The 27,781-nt window shown below is 39.6% G+C and overlaps 11 non-coding genes across 11 annotated transcripts; 8 read left to right on the top strand and 3 right to left on the bottom strand.

The window, feature by feature from the left end:
* Nucleotides 1–4,762: 4,762 nt before the first annotated feature.
* On the bottom strand, nt 4,763–4,834 carry trnae-uuc (transfer RNA glutamic acid (anticodon UUC)). Its single transcript has one exon. It is a non-coding gene; the product is annotated as a tRNA-Glu (tRNA).
* A 2,028-nt stretch (nt 4,835–6,862) lies between these two features.
* On the bottom strand, nt 6,863–6,935 carry trnak-cuu (transfer RNA lysine (anticodon CUU)). Its single transcript has one exon. It is a non-coding gene; the product is annotated as a tRNA-Lys (tRNA).
* A 1,176-nt stretch (nt 6,936–8,111) lies between these two features.
* On the top strand, nt 8,112–8,184 carry trnak-cuu (transfer RNA lysine (anticodon CUU)). The gene has a single exon. It is a non-coding gene; the product is annotated as a tRNA-Lys (tRNA).
* A 674-nt stretch (nt 8,185–8,858) lies between these two features.
* Nucleotides 8,859–8,932, bottom strand: trnan-guu (transfer RNA asparagine (anticodon GUU)). Its single transcript has one exon. It is a non-coding gene; the product is annotated as a tRNA-Asn (tRNA).
* Nucleotides 8,933–15,320: 6,388 nt separating this feature from the next.
* trnaf-gaa (transfer RNA phenylalanine (anticodon GAA)) lies at nt 15,321–15,393 on the top strand. Its single transcript has one exon. It is a non-coding gene; the product is annotated as a tRNA-Phe (tRNA).
* A 620-nt stretch (nt 15,394–16,013) lies between these two features.
* Nucleotides 16,014–16,086, top strand: trnak-cuu (transfer RNA lysine (anticodon CUU)). Its single transcript has one exon. It is a non-coding gene; the product is annotated as a tRNA-Lys (tRNA).
* Nucleotides 16,087–16,431: 345 nt separating this feature from the next.
* On the top strand, nt 16,432–16,542 carry trnal-caa (transfer RNA leucine (anticodon CAA)). The gene is made up of 2 exons: nt 16,432–16,469; nt 16,497–16,542. It is a non-coding gene; the product is annotated as a tRNA-Leu (tRNA).
* A 1,884-nt stretch (nt 16,543–18,426) lies between these two features.
* Nucleotides 18,427–18,498, top strand: trnaw-cca (transfer RNA tryptophan (anticodon CCA)). Its single transcript has one exon. It is a non-coding gene; the product is annotated as a tRNA-Trp (tRNA).
* A 4,515-nt stretch (nt 18,499–23,013) lies between these two features.
* trnaf-gaa (transfer RNA phenylalanine (anticodon GAA)) lies at nt 23,014–23,086 on the top strand. Its single transcript has one exon. It is a non-coding gene; the product is annotated as a tRNA-Phe (tRNA).
* Nucleotides 23,087–26,047: 2,961 nt separating this feature from the next.
* On the top strand, nt 26,048–26,120 carry trnaf-gaa (transfer RNA phenylalanine (anticodon GAA)). The gene has a single exon. It is a non-coding gene; the product is annotated as a tRNA-Phe (tRNA).
* Nucleotides 26,121–27,159: 1,039 nt separating this feature from the next.
* trnal-caa (transfer RNA leucine (anticodon CAA)) lies at nt 27,160–27,270 on the top strand. The gene is made up of 2 exons: nt 27,160–27,197; nt 27,225–27,270. It is a non-coding gene; the product is annotated as a tRNA-Leu (tRNA).
* The last annotated feature ends 511 nt before the right edge of the window (nt 27,271–27,781 follow it).

The following is a 27,781-nucleotide window of genomic DNA, read 5'->3' as shown; positions in this document are numbered from 1 at the left end:
ATAATAACCCATTTAGAAGATTGTACTTTGAATTCAAGTTTGGCAGAAGTACGTGCGGATCAAACTGGACTGTCACCGACAAGGATCATCAGCGATCATCTGAACTAACTGGTTGAATAGACAGCACATGTCTGAGGGGGGTGTGTTCTGTACAGCTGTGCATTTGATTAAAGTTTGTTGCGGAGTTTTAAACGTTTCCATGGCAACTGCTGTAGGATGAAGTTGCCCGGAGCCGCGGACACGAGATCAGATTGGATCGCATTGCCTGAAAATTCGATGTTTGATTGACGTGGTCAGTTGGCCAATAGAAAATGAGTTGGAAACGTCATCAGCCAACGCATTGCCAAACGAAAGCGCGCTTTTGAGAGCAAGTCGAGTTGCGAATGAGAGGACAGGTAAGTTAGCAGTAGTATCGATAAAAAAAATAAAAAACCAACGACTTGACCCAGCAATGCTTGTACATATCTTGCTACGCTAGCCGCCCCCCAGATAAGTTGAAGTAGTAACGTTAGCTAACTTATGTTAGAAGCTAGCTAGTGTTATCTAGCCAGCTAGCAAGCACCACCGGTACCTAGCTAATGTAGTCAACTGGGTAACGTTAGCTAACGTTAGATTGAATAATATCCCAAATAACGAGCATGATTAGTAGCAGCAGTGTTGCTCTTCCTTTTTATCCAGGCGAGTTTGTTCGTTAAAGTTAGATAACGTCACCCCGTTTATTACATTTACATTTTAGTCATTTAGCAGACGATCTTATCCAGAGCGACTTACAGTGCAAAACATTACATTTATATGAGAGAGAGAGAGAGAGAGAGAGAGAGAGAGAGAGAGAGAGAGAGAGAGAGAGAGAGAAAGTTGCATACTTTGCATACCATATCTCTGATTTGCAACGTTTCCATGGTTCGGCCCGGCCACTGCCGTGTGTCTGGTTAAAACGATGAGTTCAGTTTTTTTTCTGCTGCTTGGTAATTCAGTCATGAGGCAGCTGTAGCAGAGTGGCGCAGCGGAAGCGTGCTGGACCCATAACCCAGAGGTCGATGGATCAAAACCATCCTCTGCTAGCTTGTTTTTCTTCTGTTTGCAAAGTAGGTTTTCTAAAATATTAACTGAAGGCAAGACTTTGTGTTATTACATTTCAGTTTAGTGTGTGTATTTCGTAAATGTTAAAGTGTAGAAACGGCAGGTACGCATCTTATCTGCCTCTACCCATAGAGGACGCATACATTTCTTTTTTTTTTTTTTAAATCTGAACACAAGGTGTGTTTATGTAATCTGATACGTTACATCTAGACTTAACTGTTAAGTTGTGCTTCTCGGAAGACATACGCTGGAGGGCGCACTGCAGTTTTTCAGTCTGGGGAATATTACAAATTAGGAGACTGCTTTAAAATACACATGTAGGGCGGGCGACTCTGTTACAAAGAATTGTCACACTTTGTATTTATCTCCATAAATGCGTTGGGACTAAATACGCAGATACATTAAAACTATTTGGAGAATGCGGGCATCGATCCCGCTACTTCTCGCATGCTAAGCGAGCGCTCTACCATTTGAGGTAATTCCCCTTGAATTGTGCCAGCGATTCTCAAAGGCTACATCGCAGCTTGATACGAGCAATTCAGATTGTCCTATATATATATATATATATGCATCAACACTGCTGTGGCTCGAGCTTGTTTGACGAGGCCAAAATGCCAAAACTTGCTTTTGCATTGTAGAACCTATTTAATGTAAATGCACGCTATGCCTTTAAGAACACAAGTGCCAATTGAGAACATACCGGCAGCTTGTTAAGTGTTAATTGTCTCCCCTTTGTACCAAACATATTTAAACCAAATCAATCATTATTAGAGAGGAGTTGTTTTTGTGTGAACGGAGTGTGGAGGCAACAGGAGACGCCAGGATTATTGGGTGGTTTTGTCGTGAGTGTTTGAAAACTCGCTTCCGTGTGATTGCATTGAGACGTTCTCTCTGTTTTTGCTGGTTGTGTTATTGGTGATCTTGATATCTACAGCTGAAGCATTCTGTAGAGATAAGTACCAAATTCAAATTAATACTAACAACTCTAGCCTCCACGCTCCGTATTAGGGAAGGTGTATTGTGTTTGTGCTTTTGTTTATCTATTAACTATTGTTATGGTTGTTGCAATGACAATGACGTGTGTGTTTTAAACTAGTAATTCGAAGATGATTGTTTGATTGTGCATTTGATTAACAGAGCACGGGTAGTCGTGATAGTCTATAGTTTAAAGTACCAGAGCCTGATAGCAGTTAATTACTTTACTAGAAGTGCGCTTCATGTATTTTGCTTTGTGTTTTTTCCCTGTTGGGACTCGTTGTATTTGAGACTCGTTTTGTTGTTTCTTTCTTTATTTTTTCACTTGAATGTTTGGATTGTGTTCAGCACCTCTTTTGATATTGATAATTGTTTTGCCGTGTTATCACACTGCTACTAAGGGCCGGCCCTTTTTAATGTTAGCGTTTAGGTGTAATTCGGGGGATGGCGTAGAGGGCTCGTCAATTATTAGGGCAGGGCCAGCGCTGCTCCACGTATGTTATTGGCTGCCCCTCCTGTCTATCTCTCTCTCTCTCTTTTTCTGCTTTAACCCAGCACTATTTCCGCTTCATTGTCTGTTTGTTTTTTATTCGTTTCTTTCTCTGCAGGCCATTTCTCTGCTCAGCGCTCTCAAGATAGTTTCTGCTATTTTCCTACCTGCTCAGTCTGCGCCGTTCAAAGCGCAGCGTCATTCTCAGCTTGCTCTGCGTTTTCATCAGAAAGACTGTTCCGACGTCACCGCTGCACTGCAACTCTTTCACACCGGCGCCTCACAGACCATGGTTACCACGGCAACGCCTCATCGAGTGACTCCTGGGAGTGGTAAGTTGCCATGGCGACCAGGCAGCTTTAACAGGCAATGCGAGCCTGTGCCTCACTACTGCAATCTTCTGGCTCCTGCTGCTGCGCTTTTGCAACATGAGAGCTTCAACTCGCCGAATTGTGAAATCTAAATACTGCAGGCTCCTCTTCTAGACCTACGTTAACTTACTTATATCATCACTAACTGTTCTAGAGCAAATGTTTTATACATAGATAAGGATTTTAATCGCATTAACAAAATATATGCTACCCTGCTTCACTGAAGCCAATAGTTTCAATTCCAATCGCAACCTCTAGATGGCAGCATAACACCACAAACTACATAATTTAAGCTGATTTGCTATCGCTGCGAATCTCGCACACTCTAAACTTTCTATCAATTCCTGCAGTTCGTTGTCATTCCAAGGGATTCTCAGTCCCCTCCTGCCTCAACCTCTTTTGCTTCATATATTAACTTGAATTTTTGAAATCCAAACCCCTCCCGTTTAGGATCTGGTCATGAAGCCATGCTTATCAGCTTTCTGAGATGTTAAGAATCCACCGTCACATTAATTTTCCAGCTTCCCTGCATCAGGTCATTCCTGCAACCTTCTTGTTCCCGGATTTGCACTTCCTCATTTGCCCCCAACTTCATCAAGGCACTTAATACAACTTTCAAAGTCCATTTCATTCAATTTGACCTTCCAGGCACATATGGAAACTATGTCCTACGATTATCAACATTTACACCGCAATAGACAACACACTCTTAGACTGCTCCTGATCAAATCAATAGGTTTTGCAGCAGCTTCCGAGCGACGCATTCTCATCCTCTCAGGTTCTGCAGCGGCCTCAGATCTATGCATTCTTCATCTCTGACCAAAGGCAAGCCCATCTCCAACATCATCTAAAAACGCCTTAACTCTCAAATACCAATTTCCACTGCATTCAGCAGCTCTCTGCTCTCTACAGCAAGCCACTGCACACTACTGACAGCATTCCATCGTTTACTCCCTCAGATCTCTGCCCGTTCAGCAGATCTTGCCTCTACTGTTAATATCCCCTCATTACAACAAATCTCGGCACTCTCTTCAGATCTGCTCACTATTGCAGCATACAAAGTGGCTTTAGTTTACTGTTCAAATCTGGAACTGCTCTCTTCTAGAGCTTCCAACGCTCCAGCTTTCCTCCAATACCTGGATCTAAAATATATATATATATATACACGGAGAGCTTGACTTCCTCAGCAATTTAGTCATATGTCCGCTCATCCTCTCAGATACTACAAGCTTTAATACATTTTACGAGACTGGAAAACTGTTTGATTTATGAATTATGAGTCTCACTCCCCGGCTGTCCAGGTCGGCCTCTTGTCTCAACCACTGCCGCCGGCCTGAGGGGACCCCCGGCCACATCCTATTCTTCTGCTGCTTATGCGCTAAGCCTTCCAGGCCTCAACCTTGCTGTCCCATCTCTTCTCTTCCATTTCAGCCCCCTCATGCAGTAGGCCGTGCCTCCACCTACCGAGCCGGCCCCGAGGGGGGGGGGGGGGGGTTTCTCTGTTTTCGTCTCTCCTAAACGGACCCGAGACACTTTTCCTAAGCTCTCCACGCCGCCCAGCTGCCAGCTTAGCTGTCTGAGGATGCTGCACTGAGTTGCGAAGGATCTGTCCTTTTGTTCTTTCTCTATCACTTTTACGTCACCCCTCTCAAGCCCTCGTAGGCAACCAGTGAAATGCGAGGTGATGTGAATAGAGTCAAATACATTGCATCATTCTGTGTATATATATATATATATATATATATATATATATATATATTTCAAGTAACTGTAGCTTTATTATCATAATGAAAACACATTACACCCATGCCCACAGTTCTGTAACAAAATGACAATAACAAAGACGTTCCCATACCGGGAGTCGAACCCGGGCCGCATGGGTGAAAACCAGGAATCCTAACCGCTAGACCGTATGGGAAGCTGAGTACCAAAATCATGGACATGCAAAAGTAGCTAGTATATAGTACAATGATTGGTAAAAAACCACGAAAACTGATATTTCATTACAAACACGTTACAAATTAAAGCAAACTTCAAGCCATTTATATTTATTCTCAATTAACACAAACTCTTCAATTGCTAAAAAATATAAAGAATCTCCCTTTGTGCTTCTCGGAAGGCATACGATGGAGGGCGCACTGCAGTTTTTCAGTCGGGAATATTACAAATTAGGAGACTGTGCTTTAAAATATACAGGTAGGGCGGGTGTGTCTGTTACAAAGAATTGTCACACTGTATGTATCTCCATAATGCGTTGGGACTAAATACGCAGATATATTAAAACTATTTGGAGAATGCGGGCATCGATCCCGCTACTTCTCGCATGCTAAGCGAGCGCTCTACCATTTGAGCTAATTCCCTTTGAATTATGCTAGCGATTCTCATAGGCTACATCGCAGCTTGATATGAGCAATACAGATTGTCCTATAGTTTTTTATTGGTAATGCAGTCTGCCATTTGCAAATTCAAAAAATAAATAAATTAACTAAATAGCAAATATTTCAACTAGAAGTATGTTTTCAATTTCTTCAAAAAGTAGTCTTAGCTCGTTGATTTAGTCGCTTTAAAATCCACCTCTGTCCCGATGCAGCAGCGCTGTGTGCTGTGGCTCGAGCTTGTTTGACGAGGCAGAAATTAAAATGGTATTGAGTGGTGACAAGAGTTTGGTATCAGCTGTTGATTTCCTTCAAACAATCTATTATAATAAAATGAACACATTTATTTATTTTAAAAATAAGTAAAAGTCAACTGTCAGCAGTGGGATTTGAACCGACGCCTCCATTCGGAAACCAAAACACACAATTCTTTGGAAAGACAAAGTCCTTGCATCTGGCATCTTAGACCAGTCGGCCATCCTGACAAGCTGTATTTACTTAAATATAAATTTAATATAAATAAAGGAATCATTTATTTGGTAGAAATAAATGATTAAAAAATGCATAGAGGAATTAATACATTTAGAAATAAATATTTTTAAATAAATAAATGTAGAAATGAATACATGTTTATATTATAAATGTATAAATAAATTAATAAATAGCAAGCTAGAAAACTACATCATATTAATTGATTTGGCGTCTTATTTGAGAAAATACTGAACGACAGAACCAAAGATAATCCACTGGACGTCACCAGAAACAGCTTTGATGACACAAAGTCGTATGATACGAACCCTAAGAATTTTATTCCAGATTCATTGTTGCTTAGAAACAACTGCAGCCTCCCTGCCTCAATACAAATAATACCAAATGAAAAATCGAATTCCATGTATTTAAAAATGAATGGTCTCATCCATCTGGAACGATTGGTTCTGCATTTATACAGTATCAACCTTAATCTGAGATGAGAGGCACCCAACCTGTGGAGGATTTTAAATGTGAGGGGATGTGAATAGAGTCAAATACATTGCATCATTCTGTATATATATATATATTTCAAGTAACTGTAGCTTTATTATCATAATGAAAACACATTACACATGACCACAGTTCTGTAACAAAATGACAATAACAAAGACGTTCCCATACCGGGTGTTGAACCCAGGAATCCTAACCGCTAGACCATATGGGAAGCTGATTTGCAAAATTATTTTTTATTGACAATGTAGTCTGCCATTTGCAAATTAAAAAAAAAAAATTAGCAAATATTTCGACGAGGTATGTTTTCAATTTCTTCAAAAAGTAGATACGCACATACCAACTGTTGCTCCATGAATGATGTAATGACAAGTGTAAAAAAAGAAACGGATTGAAGCCAACCCAAAAAATGTAAGATTATTTATTTCAATATCATTATAGCTATAAACGATGCACGCATTTTACAATAGCAACTGCTATTTGACAATGACCATTAAGTAATTTTGTTGCAATACTGTATACAATGTGAACAGAATCAGACATTGCTCCGTTGCCTCGAAGAAACATCTACAATTTGTATTTAAAAAGGACGCCCAACGTGGGGCTTGAACCCACGACCCTGAGATTAAGAGTCTCATGCTCTACCGACTGAGCTAGCCGGGCTGACTGGTGGCAGTTTCTTTCACTAAACAACTGAGCTATGAATTTGTCGTCTGAGAAAATAAAAACAAAAGATTCCAAATATAATCCACTTGCTTGTTACATTTTAAAAAATTGTTTTAAACGTTACAATGTAAATGTTGACTCAGTAGCTACCATTAAATGTTTCAACCTCAGTGACTTTCTTTGATGCGCTATTAATTTTAGGCAACTTGCATTTATTTATTTTTTTTTCATTAAACTTGTACTTTTTATATAGGTATATAAATGACAATTGCTGTGGATAAACGCATCAGCCAAATCAATTAATATGACATGTAGTTTACTAGCTTGCTATTTATTAATTTATTTATACATTTATAATATAAACATGTATTCATTTCTACATTTATTTATTTAAAAATATTTATTTCTAAATGTATTTATTCCTCTATGCATTTATTTAAATCATTTATTTATTTCTACCAAATAAATAATTCCTTTATTTATTTTTAATTAAACGAGGAACTACAATTTATCACAGATTTAGACAAGGAAGCTACATGCCACTCTTGTGTGCAATTCCATTCTTTGGTATCTACCCTAACAAACAGAAAACTAGAAATTTTCACAGGAAATCGAAGCTGGTCAGGCTTGGATGTAAGCTTAAAAAACGAAGGCATTTCAACAACTGCAGAGTGGCGCAGCGGGCTAAGGTCGTGTGCTGTGGCCACGTGTAATGTGTTTTCATTATGATAATAAAGCTACAGTTAATTGATATATATATATATATATATATATATATATATATATATATATATATATATATATATATTTACAGAATGATGCAAATGTATTTGACTCTATTCACATCCCCTCACATTTAAAATCCTCCACAGCTTGGGTGCCTCTCAACTCAGATTAAGGTTGATACTGTATAAATGCAGAACCAATCTTTCCAGATGGATGAGACCATTCATTTTTCAATACATGTAATTCGATTTTTGTATTGGTATTATTTGTATTGAGGCAGGGAGGCTGCAGTTGTTTCTAAGCGACAATGAATCTGGTATAAAATTCTTAGGGTTCGTGTCATACGACTTTGTGTCATCAAAGCTGTTTCTGGTGACGTGCAGTGGATTATATTTGGAATCTTTTGTTCTGTCGTTCAGTATTTTCTAAAATAAGACAACAAATTCAGCCCGGCTAGCTCAGTCGGTAGAGCATGAGACTCTTAATCTCAGGGTCGTGGGTTCGAGCCCCACGTTGGGCGTCTTTTTTTAAATACAAATTGAAGTTGTTTCTTCGAGGCAACGGATAAATGTCTGATTCTGTTCACATTGTATACAGTATTGCAACAAAATTACTTTTTGGTCATTGTCATAGCAATTGCTATTGTAAAATGCGTGCATCGTTTATAGCTATAACGATATTGAAATAAATAATCGTACTTTTTTGGGTTGGCTTCAATCCGTTTCTTTTTTTACAGTTGTCATTACACCTTTCATGGAGCAACTGTTGGTATGTGCGTAATAAACCCAATCGGGCCTTGATACAATAGACAACCCTAGTCTGTGCTGAAATAAATAATGCAGTTTTCTACTGTAACAAACGCAGCTTGTCAGGATTCTGTTATGGTGTTTCCGAGCTGTTGAACGTTTCTCATCACAGGTTTACTGGATTGACAAAAAAAGGCGATTGCCAAAAAGAATGCTGTCTCAAAACAGTAGTCTTGTCAAGCCGAAATAGCTCAGTTGGGAGAGTGTTAGGGTGAAGATTTAAAGGTCCCTGGTTCGATTCCGGGTTTCGGCAAATAGTAAGACTATTTTTGTTTTGTATTATTTTGAACTAAAAAACAGAGCACATTTTTTTCTTCAGTGTAATTGGAAGAAATAACAATTTATCGGAGTGCCATTTACTAATGTGATTAAGAAATGCAAAAAGCATCGTCCCTGGGTGGGCTTGAACCACCAACCTTTCGGTTAACAGCCGAACGCGCTAACCGATTGCGCCACAGAGACCAACCTGTTAAACCACAAAGGCAAACGGGAGGGATTAGCAAGGCTAGATGCTGCAGAACGTGATCGAGGGAGCAGTATAAGCTAATGAACCGAAGTCAAATGCCTTTGTTGAAACTATCAGATTTGTACAAAGCAAGCACACGTGGGAAATATAAATACAATATCCTGTCTGCCAACATTCATAATAATGAATACATCTTTATTTCAGAATACGTAGCTATGTAACGGATCTTTTCAAAACACCCATACACAAAAACAAAACAGATATTTATTTCAACTGAAAAACTAACTTGCTTCATGGCTGCTGCTACAGCACTCGAGCACGTAGTGCCTAGCATGAGCGGACATAGCAAACGCCAAGAAAAAAAAAAAGATAATAATGTTCGTTTTAATAACACCATTTCAGCCCAGATGGGATTGTCAGGATGGCCGAGTGTTCTAAGGCGCCAGACTGTAATCTGTCACAAGTGTAATTTAATCTTTAGAATTTTGAATTTAATTATATCCTAATGTAACTATCACTGTTATCTTCTCTGTTATTGAATCGTATTTTGTCATACTTGTACTTGCTAGAACCGAAGTCATTGTATTTATCTTGCTCTTAATTGTATTAATACTTGTACTGTGATTCTAGAAATCTACTTTTGTTTACCAGTGTAAGTCGCCATGGATAAGGGCGTCTGCTAATAAATAAATAAATAAATAAATAATAACAACAACATTCATGGAAGAGTATATTACCTAATAGCATAAGTATTTTAGTCAAATTCTTGAAAATTTGATTTTTAAGGAAGCATGTTTTTAATGTCATGCTTTATTTTTGCATATCTTGGTAGCATAACAGAGACTAATGGGCGAATACCTTCTCCTTCCCACCCAGACAAAAGTCAATGTTCAATCTTGGTAATATCTTGGTAGTTTTGACCAATCATAGCCCGAGTCACTACCAAGAATTAACCAGAAAAGAGCCAATCAGATTTTGCAGAGCTACCAAGAATGAAGCAACCAAGAACTGAACTGAGCAACCAAGAACTCCAGAAAAATTGTACCTTCTTATACTGGATCATGCAAATACACAGGTACAGTGAACTTCTCCATGAGTACGGTGCTATGATTGAGAGGTTGGAGGCTGGCTCTGATCTGTCTATTGAATTGGAGGAAGATATATGGATTTGCTGACACCGAAGGGTTTCGGGATCTAACAGTTCCTACACTGGAGACAGAGAACCTTCCTGCAGCTTTCAGTCCAATTGCTCGTATCAAGCTGCGATGTAGCCTATGAGAATCGCTGGCACAACTCAAGGGGAATTAGCTCAAATGGTCGAGCGCTCGCTTAGCATGCGAGAAGTAGCGGGATCGATGCCCACATTCTCCAAATAGTTTTAATGTATCTGCGTATTTAGTCCCAACGCATTATGGAGATAAAAGTGTGACAATTTTTTGTAACAGTTCAGTTTCAATCAAGGAGGCTGTGTGGTCCAGTGGTTAAAGAAACAGGCTTGTAACCAAAAGGTTCCTGGTTCAAATCCCACCTCAGCCACTGACTCATTGTGTGATCCTGAGCAAGTCACTTAACCTCCTTGTGCTCTGTCTTTCGGGTGAGACGTAATTGTAAGTGACTCTGCAGCTGATGTATTGTTCACACACCTGTAAGTCTCTGTAAGTCGCCTTGGATAAAGGCGTCTGCTAAATAAACAAATAATAATCAAGTTCCAGTCTCTCTGTCATTAGCTTGCGCTACTCTGTTTGGTCAGGTAAAAAGGGCGTGACCAGAGCGGTATGGGCAATCCCGTTAGGTAGCTTGCATGTCAATCTCTCCTTCTTTTCTATTTATACACCCAGCACTGCTTCCGCCCTTCGTCTGTGTTTGTTTTTTTCTTGTTCGCTCCTTTCACTGCAGGCCATTTCTCTGCTCAGCGCTGGTAAGACAGTATCAGCTATTTTCCTACCAGCTCAGGTGATTCTTTTCATCATTCAGCTTTTGTATTTTTCTGCAGGAGCACCAACGTTAGTCTTTTCTGCTCCATCCAGTCTCCAGCCCAGCTACAGCGACGTTCAAAGCGCAGCGTCATTCTCAGCTTGCTCTGCGTTTTCATCAGAAAGACTGTTCCAACGTCACCGCTGGACTGCAACTCTTTCACACCGGCGCCTCACAGACCATGGTTACCACGGCAATGCCTCATCGAGTGACTACTGGGAGTGGTAAGTTGCCATGGCGACCAGGCAGCTTTAACAGGCAATGTGAGTCTGTGCCTCACGACTGCAATCTTCTTGCTCCTGCTGCTGCGCTTTTGCAACATGAGAGCTTCAACTCGCCGAATTGTGACATCGAAATACTGCAGGCTCCTCTTCTAGACCTACGTTAACTTACTTATTTCATCACGAACTGTTCTAAAGCAAATGTTTTATACATAAACAAGGATTTTAATCGCATTAACCAAATACATGCTACCCTACCTTACTGAAGTTAATAGTTTCAATTCCAATCACAACCTCCTAGATGGCAGCATAACACCACAAGCTCTACATAATTTAAGCTGATTTAAATCAACAGCTGATACCAAACTCTTGTCAGCTATCAATACCATTTTAATTTCCATTTTAAATCCGACTAGAATAGTGTTCCTAACACAGATTGCATTTTTGTTGTAAACAGACTACTTGTTAACGTCACTGAAAGATATTTTGTGTCCAAACATGTTATTTAACTTGATTGTTTTAATATTTTAAATAACATATTACTTTCAAAAACATCTCCGTCGACCACTGGATCGTGGTCTCAGGCTGGGATGCGGACCATTGAGAACAGTATAAACGATCTATTACTAGACGCAGCTTACAGGAGAAATGCCCTCGTTTAACATGCTAGGATGATCGACTTCGGCATTCTCCAACTGCTGTTTACATTTTCTAACACGTTATGAGGAAGAACAATATTTTGTGTCCAAACATGTGTTATTTAGTTTGATTGTTTTAATATTCCACATAACATATTACTTTGAAAAACATAATATATTTTTTTAATACAGTCCTATTTGAGTATTTAAAATATGGTTATATTCAAATGCCAGCAACGGTGTGTTAATTTAACGAAGCGCCTAACGCCGCTCGGAACGTTCGCATTTTTAAATCCTAACGGTCTCTGCTCAGCTGAGTGGAATGTTCACGAGCCGGTTGCCTAGCAGCGTCTCCCCCTCCTTCTCTGCCCCGCCCTCTCGCCCTCTCTCGTTGCTCCAGCTAGGAGTTCAAATTTAGCTTCGTTATATTAGGGCAATTCTTTACTAACTTTTACAAATTAGCTTATTAGGGGCTTCGTGTTTTTAAGATGGTTCAGGTGCAGTCCGGGCAGACTGACTGGAGCATCATTACAGTATACCGCACTGCGCTCAGCTTTGTGTGGCGGCTGATAGACAAAATAATGAACGACTGTTTAAATAAATCACATGTATTGCTTTTTAATGCTAAATATGTATCTGGTATTCTAAGTATTATCAACAATTAATAATTCAGCTCTATTCATATTCAGAATGTAATACAGTATTGAAACTATCAAACTGACTGGAAACATGGAACACATTAATTGCGATCGATTCGATACCAATAGGATTACATAAGAGTTGTTGTGTATAGACAATGTCATAAACGCCGAAATGAACACGGACGGTCTTTATTAAGGGCTGACTCGTTTACATGTTCGAGAGATCTAGGTGTACTGGACAAATCTACTGGATTTTTTCCAAATCGTAAGTGTACCGCCTGTGATAATACATTTAAAACTAAGAAAATGCACAAGCCATACAACGAAAAAAAAGAGTACAGTATCTTACAAGTGATTGTGCTTCAACTCATGTCATTTATGTGATTTCTTGTCCTAGCCATTTGCAATATGATGGCAAAACTACTAGACAGTTACAATTGCGCATTAATGAGCGAGCATAAAAGTTCAATTAGGAGAAAATATATTCATCCACCACTAGCTAGACATTTTGTAGATGCCAAACATTCCGTTTCAGATCTTAAATTCTGCGGCATACAAACATTTTCAAGATCGCAGTGGTGGTAATGTCACGGGTGTCGAATGTGTTGAATATTATTTTATTCAGTATTATCACTTATGATTTTTGAATTTTAATTGGATTGGTTTTCCTTTTTTTGCACAGTTTGTTTATTTGAATTATTGTTTTATTTTTGACCATTAGATGCATTTTAAAGTGTATTTGTTCACTTAACCATACGTCATCCACTCTCTGGTCCAGACCTCCTCTTAGGGCTCCTGTCCAGACGCCTGTTTGGGCAGCCCTCTCCATAGGGTGCTGCGCTTCAGCTGAAGGCCTCAGGAGACATAAACCACGAACGCAAAGGTTCTTGTCAGTACCTCTTTTCAAATGTCTTCAATCACCAAGTTCCGCAGTCCTCCCAGAGTGAGTCCACGAGAAAAAATAACAAAACGAAACTAACACTGTCCGTGCACAAAAAAACCCAACCACTCGCTGTCTAATCTCGTCCTCTTTATTTTCGTTTACTTCCCTCGGCTTCTCTCTCTTTCCTATTCCGGTATCTCCTAGTTCCATGCTCCCAGTCTCTTAGTTCCTCGCCCTTTTTATTCCTCAAAGCCCTTCTAATTCCAGGTGTGTACAGGTACCTGCAATTGTTTGGGGCGGGACCTGAGGTCCGTGTGTCGGCTTGTGATAAACAAAACAAAAAATACTTTAATTATGAACTCCGTTTCACCCGTGCACCAAACAAAATAGACAAATAATAATCAACACAGCAAAAAACACAGTGCAAAGAAAACAAAAAATTATGAAAAGAAAAAAAAAAGATCTAAATAAAATATTCACACAATACTAATTAATACGTGCAAAAAGAAAATAAATAAACACAGGCATAGGGTCATTTGTATCAAATACATACACATGTATTTATGTTTCTTTTGTTGGTAAATTAACCCAATACATTATTGCATTCTGCCACGTCATTAGATGAGCAAAGTCCCTTTGTGCCAGTGCGCATTCAGAGGAGACGCGCTGAGAGAATCCGTCTGCTGTGTCACTCAGTACTGCCAGCTTTCTCCTATTGGTGATATATTGGTCAGCATAGCTGCTTTCCAAGTAATTGACCAGAGACTATTCCGAGCCAATACAACTGTGTTTATGCCCACGTTTCAAATAATGAAAATTATAAAAGCAAATCGCATTGTTTTATGTTTTCTTTACTTTTAAAGCTGAGAATCAAACACACTTCCGACAACTTCATAGCCCTGCTGGCTACGAACAAGTATTGAGTCGGCTGTTTCCCATGACCCTGGTGATACCGAGTGTTTTCCTAGTATCAGCGTCGGCATTACCATGTGTTTGGCATGCTTGCTGTACACTCTAGCATTGCATAATAAGATGGCATTACACCAGGACTTCGTGGCGCAACGGTAGCGCGTCAGACTCCAGGTCAGAAGGTTGCGTGTTCAAATCACGTCGAGGTCAAAATCGCCTTTGTTTTTATTCCGCACTATTTTATTTTTTAACGTGTTTGAATTTGACTGTTTCCGGACATTTATTTATACAATTTAGCCTATACAACATATTGATTGTATAGCGATCAAACAGATATTTATTGTATTGCGATTCATTTTTATGTTTCATTTGATACAGCACAATAAACTAAAGTGAATCCAAAATTACTGTTGACCAGTCTTCATTGACACAGTTGGGTAATAAAGTCATATTAACACTTCCTTGCATGAGATAGTGAAAATGTGCATAACCTTTCAGTAAGTATTTTAAATTCATTTGGGAAGGTTTAAGATTGTGAAGAAGTTTAAATATGCTCCGTATTTGCGCATTGGGAACTTTGCATAATGACGTTTTTATTAATGCCACTTTCTTACGGACAGTAGTCAGGGTGATGATACAAGACCAGAGCCAATAAACCTGTTATTTTCTTGTCCTTTCACTACCATATTCTATTGTGCTTGTTCAGAATACGCGTGAATCCTGAAAACATCTTGTTAATATTTAAACAAAGCCAACAGTCACTTTATTGATCACCCTGTGGATTAACCGCTATTGCACTACAGATGATTGTGTTAAAGATGTTAATAGACTTTCAGTGTACACGTTTTAGAGCTAAGCGTTTGTTGAGGCAGTTCAAGCGCTGCACTTTCAGGCAGCCAGTTCCAGTGTTTGCCTTTTGGACTTACTCTGGAAGGAATACAAAAAAAAAAAAAAAACATTTGTTGAGAACCGCATTTGGGGGAAAACTTAACAGTTTCGAAAAGCATTTGTAAAGGCATCGGATTCTATTATGGTGTTGCCGAGCTGTTGAACGTTTCTCATTACAGGTTTACTGGATTGCCAAAAAGAATGCTATCTCGAAACATCAGTCTTGTCAAGCCGAAATAGCTCAGTTGGGAGAGCGTTAGACTGAAGATCTAAAGGTCCCTGGTTCGATCCCGGGTTTCGGCAAACAACAAGACGATATTTGTTTTGTATTATTTTGAACTAAAAAAACAGAGCACATTTATTCTTCATCGTAATTGGATGAAATAACAGCGTATCAGAGTGCCATTTTCTAATGTGATTAAGAAATGCAAAAAACATCGTCCCTGGGTGGGCTTGAACCACCAATCTTTCGGTTAACAGCCTAACGCGCTTACCGATTGCACCACAGAAACCAACCTGTTAAGCCGCCAAAGCATACGGGAGTGATGAGCAAGGCGAGATGCTGCAGAATGTGATCGAGGGAGCAGAAATCAGAACCTGAGATCACATCTAAGAAGAAAGCAACACGGGGCAGGAAAGTCTATGTAATCAATTATGGCAGCACAGCATATGTCGTTTTGTTAGATAACACCCTGGGAGACAACAGAGCAGTGTGTGTAAATAGCTACAATGGAAACCATATACTTACGACTTAATTTTGATACAGAACTGTGGTCATGTGTAATCTGTTTTCATTATGATAATAAAGCTACAGTTCAGTGGATTATATTTGGAATCTTTGGTTGTGTCATTCACTATTTTCTCAAATAAGATGACAAATTAATAGCTCAGTTGGTTACAGTGAAAGAAACGAGCACCAGTCAGCCCGGCTAGCTCAGTCGGTAGAGCATGAGACTCTTAATCTCAGGGTCGTGGGTTCGAGCCCCACGTTGGGCGTCCTTTTTAAATACAAATTGAAGATGTTTCTTCGAGACAACGGAGCAACGTCTGATTATGTTCACATTGTATACAGTATTGCAACAAAATTACTTATTGGTCATTGTCAAATAGCAATTGCTATTGTAAAAAGCATGCATCGTTTATAGCTATAACGATACTGAAATAAATAATCTTACTTTTTTGGGTTGACTTCAATCCGTTTCTTTTTTTTTAGAATTGTCTTAACATCATTCATGGAGCATCAGTTGGTATGTGCGTAACAAACCCAATCGGGCCTTGATACGACACCCTAGTGTGTGCTGAAAAAAATAATGCGGTTTTCTACATTAACAAACGCAGCTTGTCAGAATGGCCGAGTGGTCTAAGGCGCCAGACTCAAGGACTCTGTTTTTCTAAAGAATTGTGTGTTCTGGTCTCTGAATGGAGGCGTGGGTTCAAATCCCACTTCTGACAGTTCAATTTTACTTATTTTTAAAAATAATACATTTCAGCACTCAATACCATTTTAATTTCCATTTTAAATCGGACTAAAATAGTGTTCCTAACACAGATTGCATTTTTGTTGTAAACAGACTACTTGTTAACGTCACTGAAAAATATTTTGTGTCCAAACATGTTATTTAACTTGATTGTTTTAAAATTCCAAATAACATATTACTTTGAAAAACATCTCCGTCTACCACTGGATCGTGGTCTCAGGCTGGGATGCGAACCATTGAGAACAGTATAAACGATCTATTACTAGACGCAGCTTACAGGAGAAATGCCCTCGTTTAACATGCTAGGATGATCGACTTCGGCATTCTTCAACTGCTGTTTACATTTGCTAACACGTTATGAGGAAGAACAATATTTTGGTGTCCAAACATGTGTTATTTAATTTGATTGTTTTAATATTCCAAATAACATATTACTTTGAAAAACATATATTTTTTAATACAGTCCTATTTGAATATTTAAAATATGGTTATATTCAAATGCCAGCAACGGTGTGTTAATTTAACGAAGCGCCTAACGCCGCTCGGAACGTTCGCATTTTTAAATCCTAACGGTCTCTGCTCAGCTGAGTGGAATGTTCACGAGCCGGTTGCCTAGCAGCGTCTCCCCCTCCTTCTCTGCCCCGCCCTCTCGCCCTCTCTCTTTGCTCCAGCTAGGAGTTCAAATTTAGCTTCGTTATATTAGCGCAATTCTTTACTAACTTTTACAAATTATCTTATTAGAAGCTTCGTGTTTTTAAGATGGTTCAGGTGCAGTCCGGGCAGACTGACTGGAGCATCATTACAGTATACCGCACTGCGCTCAGCTTTGTGTGGCGGCTGATACACAAAATAATGAACGACTGTTAAATAAATCACATGTATTGCTTTTTAATGCTAAATATGTATCTGGTATTCTAAGTATTATCTACAATTAATAATTCAGCTCTATTCATATTCAGAATGTAATACAGTATTAAAACTATCAAACTGACTGGAAACATGGAACACATTAATTATTAATATTAAAAGAGTACAGTATCTTACAAGTGATTGTGCTTCAACTCATGTCATTTATGTGAGTTCTTGTCCTAGCCATTTGCAATATGATGGTAAAACTACTAGACAGTTACAATTGCGCATTAATGAGCGAGCATAAAAGTTCAATTAGGAGAAAATATATTCATCCAAACACCTTAACGCGTTTATATTCTAAACATGTTTATAAAGTAAACGCCTTGACGCGTTTAAAAAGTGTTACAGATAAGTGTTTATGAATGTTCCAAACTTACACATGGTTTTAGAGTGTAGCTACTGTTGCGTGTAAATGAGTTTGATAATCACGTTACCATATGGTCTAGCGGTTAGGATTCCTGGTTTTCACCCAGGCGGCCCGGGTTCGACTCCCGATATGGGAACGGCTTTGTTACTGTCATTTAGTTCCAGAACTGTGGTCATGTGTAATGTGTTTTCATTATGATAATAAAGCTACAGTTATAAAATAAAAAAGTAATAAAAAAACCTACAGTTACTTTAGATTATATATATATATATACACACACACATACAGAATGATGCAAATATAACTGACTCTATTCACATTCCCATCGCGTGGAACCACGCAGTTTGTTTTTAAATTATATTAATCCCTGGTCAAGACAAAGTCTCTCAGGGGTGGGACGATCATTAGAATGCAGATGTAAGGTCTCCGGTCCCATCGTATAAGCAAGATAGTTTATTCACAAATAAATACATACACTTTTATTTATGTTTCTTTTTTTTGGTAAATTAACACATTATTGAATTCTGTCACGTCACGCTGTGCACTCTAGCATTGCATAAGAAGCATGCACTACGCCAGGACTTCGTGGCGCAACGGTAGCGTATCTGACTCCAAATCAGAAGGTTGCGTGTTCAAATCCCGTCGAGGTCAAAACCGTCTTTATTTCTATTCCACTATATTTCATTTTTTAACGTGTTTGGATTTGAATGTCTCCGGACATTTATTTATACAATTTAGCCTACACAACATATTGATTATATAGCGACAAACAAATTACTTCCTGGGGGGGCAGTTCAGTTTCAATCAAGTTCCAGTCTCTCTGCCATTATCTTGCGCTGCTGTGTTTGGTCAGGTAAAAAGACCGTGACCAGAGCGGTATGGGCAATCCCGTTAGGTAGCTTGCATGTCAATCTCTCCTTCTTTTCTATTTATACACCCAGCACTGCTTCCGCCCTTCGTCTGTGTTTGTTTTTGGTCTGTGTTTGTTTTTTTGTTGTTCGCTCCTTTCACTGCAGGTCATTTCTCTGCTCAGCGCTGGTAGACAGTATCAGCTATTTTCCTACCTGCTCAGGTGATTCTTTTCATCATTCAGCTTTTGTATTTTTCTGCAGGAGCTCCATCGTTAGTCTTTTCTGCTCCCTCCAGTCTCCAGCGCAGCTACAGCGCCGTTCAAAGCGCAGCGTCATTCTCAGCTTGCTCTGCGTTTTCATCAGAAAGACTGTTCTGATGTCACCGCTGCACTGCAACTCTTTCACACCGGCGCCTCACAGACCATGGTTACCACGGCAATGCCTCATCGAGTGACTCCTGGCAGTGGTAAGTTGCCATGGCGACCAGGCAGCTTTAACAGGCAATGCGAGCCTGTGCCTCATGACTGCAATCTTCTTGCTCCTGCTGCTGCGCTTTTGCAACATGAGAGCTTCAACTCGCCGAATTGTGACATCTAAATACTGCAGGCTCCTCTTCTAGACCTACGTTAACTTACTTATATCATCACTAACTGTTCTAAAGCAAATGTTTTATACACAGACGAGGATTTTAATCGCATTAACCAAATATATGCTACCCTGCTTCACTGAAGCCAGTAGTTTCAATTCCAATCGCAACCTCTAGATGGCAGCATAACACCACAAGCTCTACATAATTTAAGCTGATTTGCTATCGCTGCGTATCTCACACACTCCAAACTTTCTATCGCAATTTAGTCATATGTCCGCTCATCATCTCAGATACTACAAGCTTTAACACATGGTACGAGACTGGAAATCTGTTTGATTTATGAATTAAGGAGTTCCACTATTTGGAGAATGACTGGAGTTGTGAAAGCCAAATCTCTGATTTATGAGTTCACCTTTTCCATTCCAAACAGACATGATGATAGCAAACCGCTGATCAATCCCATATTAACTAAGAGAGGATGGTCTGCATCTCATCTCTCTGCCTTTGTTTCCAGAAACAACTCGGCAGTCGATTTCATATATTTGTTCAGGTCCAGCTGCCACTTCAGCCCTCATCAAACTCTACAACACCAACATCTGTCGTTCAACTAAATACAACACTCTCCAGTCTTCTGCAATCTGCTCATCACTACATGGCCACAGCCTTAGCCCCAGCGACCAAATCTTCATTTACCACTGGATGGAAAACATTTACAACTTTCTGCACTCAAAACAAAATACATCCCATTCCAATTTAATGAACAGCGGATTGTAGCCTCCATAGCCCATGCAATGGATTCTCTTCACTTAGCCCCCACTACCGTTAAAGCCTACATCTCCGGAATTCAGTATTTCTGCCGCCTCATCTCCGTCCCTTCTCCAACACACCTATCCATCCCATCAGTTTGCTGACACTCAGAGAGATCCTCAAGAGCCCACCCTCCCTGCTGCTCCCTCCTGGCTCCCTATATCAATAGACATCCTTCACTCTTTAATCTCTACCCTCAGAAAAGGCTGCTCTGTCTATTCAATAACCTGACCATGGAAGTACTATGTTTAACTGCTCTTGTGAAGCACTTCCTCTGCAGGACTCCTGAAGGAACAGAGTGCACCCTGTGAATTTATCATGACAGCATCAGTGATTTACCAGTGGGAAAAAAAGGCAACAGTTACCAGGACATCAAGGGGAATACAATGAATAGACTCGGAGCGTTAAGCCATTTCAACCATGAGGTCTTGTGAACCATTCACAGCCCGGTCCCAGAAGCAGACCCCAACCCGCGGCAAGTTCCTCCTTTCAATCAGCTGGTGTTCCATTAAACTCCACACTCTTTAGCCTCCCCGAGTCGGCCTGCAGCTTCAGGGAGCATTGCCTTCGCCCCTTCCACTTGCTCTTCTTATTCTACTGCCTGGTCTTTCTTCACCACATTCTGTGCCCAGATTCGTATCTCTCTCACCTCCTAAAACCTTCAGCACCTCCTTGCCTTTATGACAGACAGTTTGTTTATTTGAATTATTGTTTTATTTTTGACCATTAGATGCATTTTAAAGTGTATTTGTTCACTTAACCATACGTCATCCACTCTCTGGTCCAGACCTCCTCTTAGGGCTCCTGTCCAGACGCCTGTTTGGGCAGCCCTCTCCATAGGGTGCTGCGCTTCAGCTGAAGGCCTCAGGAGACATAAACCACGAACGCAAAGGTTCTTGTCAGTACCTCTTTTCAAATGTCTTCAATCACCAAGTTCCGCAGTCCTCCCAGAGTGAGTCCACGAGAAAAAATAACAAAACGAAACTAACACTGTCCGTGCACAAAAAAACCCAACCACTCGCTGTCTAATCTCGTCCTCTTTATTTTCGTTTACTTCCCTCGGCTTCTCTCTCTTTCCTATTCCGGTATCTCCTAGTTCCATGCTCCCAGTCTCTTAGTTCCTCGCCCTTTTTATTCCTCAAAGCCCTTCTAATTCCAGGTGTGTACAGGTACCTGCAATTGTTTGGGGCGGGACCTGAGGTCCGTGTGTCGGCTTGTGATAAACAAAACAAAAAATACTTTAATTATGAACTCCGTTTCACCCGTGCACCAAACAAAATAGACAAATAATAATCAACACAGCAAAAAACACAGTGCAAAGAAAACAAAAAATTATGAAAAGAAAAAAAAAAGATCTAAATAAAATATTCACACAATACTAATTAATACGTGCAAAAAGAAAATAAATAAACACAGGCATAGGGTCATTTGTATCAAATACATACACATGTATTTATGTTTCTTTTGTTGGTAAATTAACCCAATACATTATTGCATTCTGCCACGTCATTAGATGAGCAAAGTCCCTTTGTGCCAGTGCGCATTCAGAGGAGACGCGCTGAGAGAATCCGTCTGCTGTGTCACTCAGTACTGCCAGCTTTCTCCTATTGGTGATATATTGGTCAGCATAGCTGCTTTCCAAGTAATTGACCAGAGACTATTCCGAGCCAATACAACTGTGTTTATGCCCACGTTTCAAATAATGAAAATTATAAAAGCAAATCGCATTGTTTTATGTTTTCTTTACTTTTAAAGCTGAGAATCAAACACACTTCCGACAACTTCATAGCCCTGCTGGCTACGAACAAGTATTGAGTCGGCTGTTTCCCATGACCCTGGTGATACCGAGTGTTTTCCTCGTATCAGCGTCGGCATTACCATGTGTTTGGCATGCTTGCTGTACACTCTAGCATTGCATAATAAGATGGCATTACACCAGGACTTCGTGGCGCAACGGTAGCGCGTCAGACTCCAGGTCAGAAGGTTGCGTGTTCAAATCACGTCGAGGTCAAAATCGCCTTTGTTTTTATTCCGCACTATTTTATTTTTTAACGTGTTTGAATTTGACTGTTTCCGGACATTTATTTATACAATTTAGCCTATACAACATATTGATTGTATAGCGATCAAACAGATATTTATTGTATTGCGATTCATTTTTATGTTTCATTTGATACAGCACAATAAACTAAAGTGAATCCAAAATTACTGTTGACCAGTCTTCATTGACACAGTTGGGTAATAAAGTCATATTAACACTTCCTTGCATGAGATAGTGAAAATGTGCATAACCTTTCAGTAAGTATTTTAAATTCATTTGGGAAGGTTTAAGATTGTGAAGAAGTTTAAATATGCTCCGTATTTGCGCATTGGGAACTTTGCATAATGACGTTTTTATTAATGCCACTTTCTTACGGACAGTAGTCAGGGTGATGATACAAGACCAGAGCCAATAAACCTGTTATTTTCTTGTCCTTTCACTACCATATTCTATTGTGCTTGTTCAGAATACGCGTGAATCCTGAAAACATCTTGTTAATATTTAAACAAAGCCAACAGTCACTTTATTGATCACCCTGTGGATTAACCGCTATTGCACTACAGATGATTGTGTTAAAGATGTTAATAGACTTTCAATGTACACGTTTTAGAGCTAAGCGTTTGTTGAGGCAGTTCAAGCGCTGCACTTTCAGGCAGCCAGTTCCAGTGTTTGCCTTTTGGACTTACTCTGGAAGGAATACAAAAAAAAAAAAAAAACATTTGTTGAGAACCGCATTTGGGGGAAAACTTAACAGTTTCGAAAAGCATTTGTAAAGGCATCGGATTCTATTATGGTGTTGCCGAGCTGTTGAACGTTTCTCATTACAGGTTTACTGGATTGCCAAAAAGAATGCTATCTCGAAACATCAGTCTTGTCAAGCCAAAATAGCTCAGTTGGGAGAGCGTTAGACTGAAGATCTAAAGGTCCCTGGTTCGATCCCGGGTTTCGGCAAACAACAAGACGATATTTGTTTTGTATTATTTTGAACTAAAAAAACAGAGCACATTTATTCTTCATCGTAATTGGATGAAATAACAGCGTATCAGAGTGCCATTTTCTAATGTGATTAAGAAATGCAAAAAACATCGTCCCTGGGTGGGCTTGAACCACCAATCTTTCGGTTAACAGCCTAACGCGCTTACCGATTGCACTACAGAAACCAACCTGTTAAGCCGCCAAAGCATACGGGAGTGATGAGCAAGGCGAGATGCTGCAGAATGTGATCGAGGGAGCAGAAATCAGAACCTGAGATCACATCTAAGAAGAAAGCAACACGGGGCAGGAAAGTCTATGTAATCAATTATGGCAGCACAGCATATGTCGTTTTGTTAGATAACACCCTGGGAGACAACAGAGCAGTGTGTGTAAATAGCTACAATGGAAACCATATACTTACGACTTAATTTTGATACAGAACTGTGGTCATGTGTAATCTGTTTTCATTATGATAATAAAGCTACAGTTCAGTGGATTATATTTGGAATCTTTGGTTCTGTCATTCACTTTTTTTCTCAAATAAGATGACAAATTAATAGCTCAGTTGGTTACAGTGAAAGAAACGAGCACCAGTCAGCCCGGCTAGCTCAGTCGGTAGAGCATGAGACTCTTAATCTCAATCTTAATATTTTGTGTCCAAACATGTTATTTCACTTAAGATTGTTTTAATATTCCAAATAACATATTACTTGAAAAACATCTCCGTCGGCCACTGGATCGTGGTCTCAGGCTGGGATGCGGACCATTGAGAACAGTATAAACGATCTATTACTAGACGCAGCTTACAGGAGAAATGCCCTCGTTTAACATGCTAGGATGATCGACTTCGGCATTCTCCAACTGCTGTTTACATTTTCTAACACGTTATGAGGACGAATACAAAGTTTGAGACTTTCCTTGTAAGTGGAGGTAAGCACAAGTTATTTTCAGATATAATGTCTTTATTTAAGATCATCTAGTCTGCGTAGTGCAAATCACATTACTATATTTTTTTTATATTAGTCAAGGCCTATTTAAAGTGTTCTTAAATTGTTTTAACATTAGCAATGATCAATTTGAAATTTGCTTATTGATTTAAACAACTGAACAATTGTAGGCTTGATGGTTTCTTTTTTTCTGAGTTTCTACCAGTATGAGATACGCACTCAAAATGTGTCTACACTACATTGCCAATGACAATCTGAATTGCTCGTCTCAATCTGCGATGTAGCCTATGAAAATCGCTGGCGTAATTCAAGAAGAATTAGCTCAAATGGTAGAGCGCTCGCTTAGCATGCGAGAAGTAGCGGGATCGATGCCCGCATTCTCCAAATAGTTTTAATGTATCTGTGTATCATTATGGAGATACATACAGTCTGACAATTCTTTGTAACAGACGCCTGCCCTACATGTGTATTTTAAAGCACAGTCTGCTAATTTGTAATATTCCCGACTGAAAAACTGCAGTGCGCCCTCCATCGTATGCCTTTCGAGAAGCACAAAGGGAGAATCATAATTTATTTATTTATTTATTAGCAATTGAAGAGTTTGTGTTAATTGAGAATAAATATAAATGGCTTGACTACACTGCAATAGACAATACACTCTTAGACTGCTCCTGATCAAATCAATAGGTTTTGCAGCAGCCTCCGAGCAACGCATTCTCATCCTCTCAGGTTCTAAAGCGGCCTCAGATCTATGCATTCTTTATCTCTGCCCAAAGGCAGCCCCATCTTCGACATCATCTTAAACGCCTTAACTCTCAAATACCAATTTCCACTGCATTCAGCAGCTCTCTGCTCTCTACAGCAGGTCACTGCACACTACTGACAGCATTCCATTGTTTACTCCCTCAGAACGCTGCCCGTTCAGCAGATCTTGCCTCTACTGTTAATATCTCCTCATTAAAGCAAATCTCGGCTCCCTCTTCAGATCTGTTCCTATTGCAGCATACAAAGTTGTTTTAGTTTACTGTTCAAATCTGCAACTGCTCTCCTCCAGAGCTTCCAACGCTCCACCGTTCCCCCAATACCTGGATCTAAATATATATATATATATATATATATATATATATATATATATATATACACGGCACGCTTGATTTCCTCAGCAATTTAGTCATATGTCCGCTCATCCTCTCAGATACTACAAGCTTTAATACACGGTATGAGACTGGAAATCTGCTTTGATTTATGATTTAAGGAGTTCCACTATTAGGAGAATGACTGACTGGAGTTGTGAAACCCAAACCTCTGATTACAAGTTCACCTTTTCCAGTCCAAACAGACATTATTTATTGCTTAGCAGACATGATGGTAGCAAACCGATCGATCCCGTATTAACTAACACAGGATGGTCGGCATAGCCACACCCTCTGCTGTTCAACTACATACAACACTCTCCAGCCTTCTGCAATCTGCTCATCACTACATGGCCACACCCTCTGCTGTTCAACTACATACAACACTCTCCAGTCTTCTGCAATCTGCTCATCACTACATAGCCACACCCTCTGCTGTTCAACTACATACAACACTCTCCAGTCTTCTGCAATCTGCTCATCACTACATGGCCACACCCTTAGCCCCAGTGACCAAATCTTCATTTACCACTGGATGGAAAACATTTACAACTTTCTGCACTCAAATCATAATACATCACATTCCGATTTAATGAACAGCGGATTGTAGCCTCCATCGCCCATGCAAGGGATTCTCTTCACTTAGCCCCCACTACCGTTAAAGCCTACATCTCTGGAATTCAGTATTTCTGCCGCCTCATCTCCGTCCCTTCTCCAACACTCCTATCCATCCCATCAGTTTGCTGACACTCAGAGAGATCCTCAAGAGCCCCCCCTCCCTGCTGCTCCCTCCTGGCTCCCTATATCAATAGACATCCTTCATTGACATCCTGGATTGACAAAAAGGTGATTGTCAAGCCGAAATAGCTCAGTTGGGAGAGCATTAGACTGAAGATCTAAAGGTCCCTGGTTCGATCCCAGGTTTCGGCAAACAAAAAGACGATATTTGTTTTGTATTATTTTAAAATAAAAAACAAAGTATATTTTTTTCTTCAGTGGAATTGGAAGAAAAAACACTGTATCAGAGTGCCATTTTCTCATGTGATTAAGAAATGCAAAATGCATCATCCCTGGGTGGGCTTGAACCACCAACTTTTCAATTAATAGACAAACACGCTAACCGATTGCGCCACAGAGACCAACCTGTTAAGCCGCCAAAGCATACGGGAGTGATGAGCAAGGCGAGATGCTGCAGAACGTGATCGAGGGAGCAGAACTCAGCAGAACCTGAGATCACATCTAAGATGAAAGCAACACGGGGCAGGAAAGTCTATGTAATCAATTATGGCAGCACAGCATATGTCGTTTTGTTAGATAACACCCTGGGAGACAACAGAACAGTGTGTGTAAATAGCTACAATGGAAACCATATATTTACGACTTAATTTTGATACAGAACTGTGGTCATGTGTAATCTGTTTTCATTATGATAATAAAGCTACAGTTCAGTGGATTATATTTGGAATCTTTGGTTCTGTCATTCACTATTCTCAAAAAAGATGACAAATTAATAGCTCAGTTGGTTACAGTGAAAGAAACACGCACCAGTCAGACCGGCTAGCTCAGTCGGTAGAGAATGAGACTCTTAATCTCAGGGTCGTGGGTTCGAGACCCACGTTGGGCGTCCTTTTTAAATACAAATTGAAGATGTTTCTTGGAGACAACGGAGCAAAGTCTGATTATGTTCACATTGTATACAGTATTGCAACAAAATTACTTATTGGTCATTGTCAAATAGCAATTGCTATTGTAAAAATGCATGCATCGTTTATAGCTATAACGATATTGAAATAAATAATCTTACTTTTTTGGGTTGACTTCAATCTGTTTCTTTTTTTACACTTGTCATAACATCATTCATGGAGCAACAATTCGTATGTGCGCAATAAACCCAATCGGGCCTTGATACGAGAACCCTAGTGTGTGCTGAAATAAATAATGCGGTTTTCTACATTAACAAACACAGCTGGTCAGGATGGCCGAGTGGTCTAAGGCGCCAGACTCAAGGACTCTGTCTTTCCAAAAAATGTTGTGTTCTGGTCTCTGAATGGAGGCGTGGGTTTAAATCCCACTTTTGACAGTTCAATTTTACGTATTTTTAAAAAGAATACATTTCTTTATTTTACTAGAAAAGATTGTTTTAAGGAAATCAACAGCTGATACCAAACTCTTGTCAGCACTCAATACCATTTTAATTTCCATTTTAAATCAGACTAAAATAGTGTTCCTAACACAAATTGCATTTTTGTTGTAAACAGACTACTTGTTAACCTCACTGAAAAATATTTTGTGTCCAAACATGTGTTATTTAATTTGATTGTTTTAATATTCCACATAACACATTACTTTGAAAAACATAATATATATTTTTAATACAGTCCTATTTGAGTATTTAAAATATGGTTATATTCAAATGCTAGCAACGGTGTGTTAATTTAACGAAGCGCCTAACGCCGCTCGGAACGTTCGCATTTTTAAATCCTAACGGTCTCTGCTCAGATGAGTGGAATGTTCACGAGCCGGTTGCCTAGCAGCGTCTCCCCCTCCTTCTCTGCCCCGCCCTCTCGCCCTCCCTCGTTGCTCCAGCTAGG

Source organism: Acipenser ruthenus, chromosome 32 (genome assembly GCF_902713425.1).
Source record: "Acipenser ruthenus chromosome 32, fAciRut3.2 maternal haplotype, whole genome shotgun sequence".
NCBI lineage: Eukaryota > Metazoa > Chordata > Actinopteri > Acipenseriformes > Acipenseridae > Acipenser > Acipenser ruthenus.
This window is presented reverse-complemented; position numbering and strand designations above follow the sequence as displayed.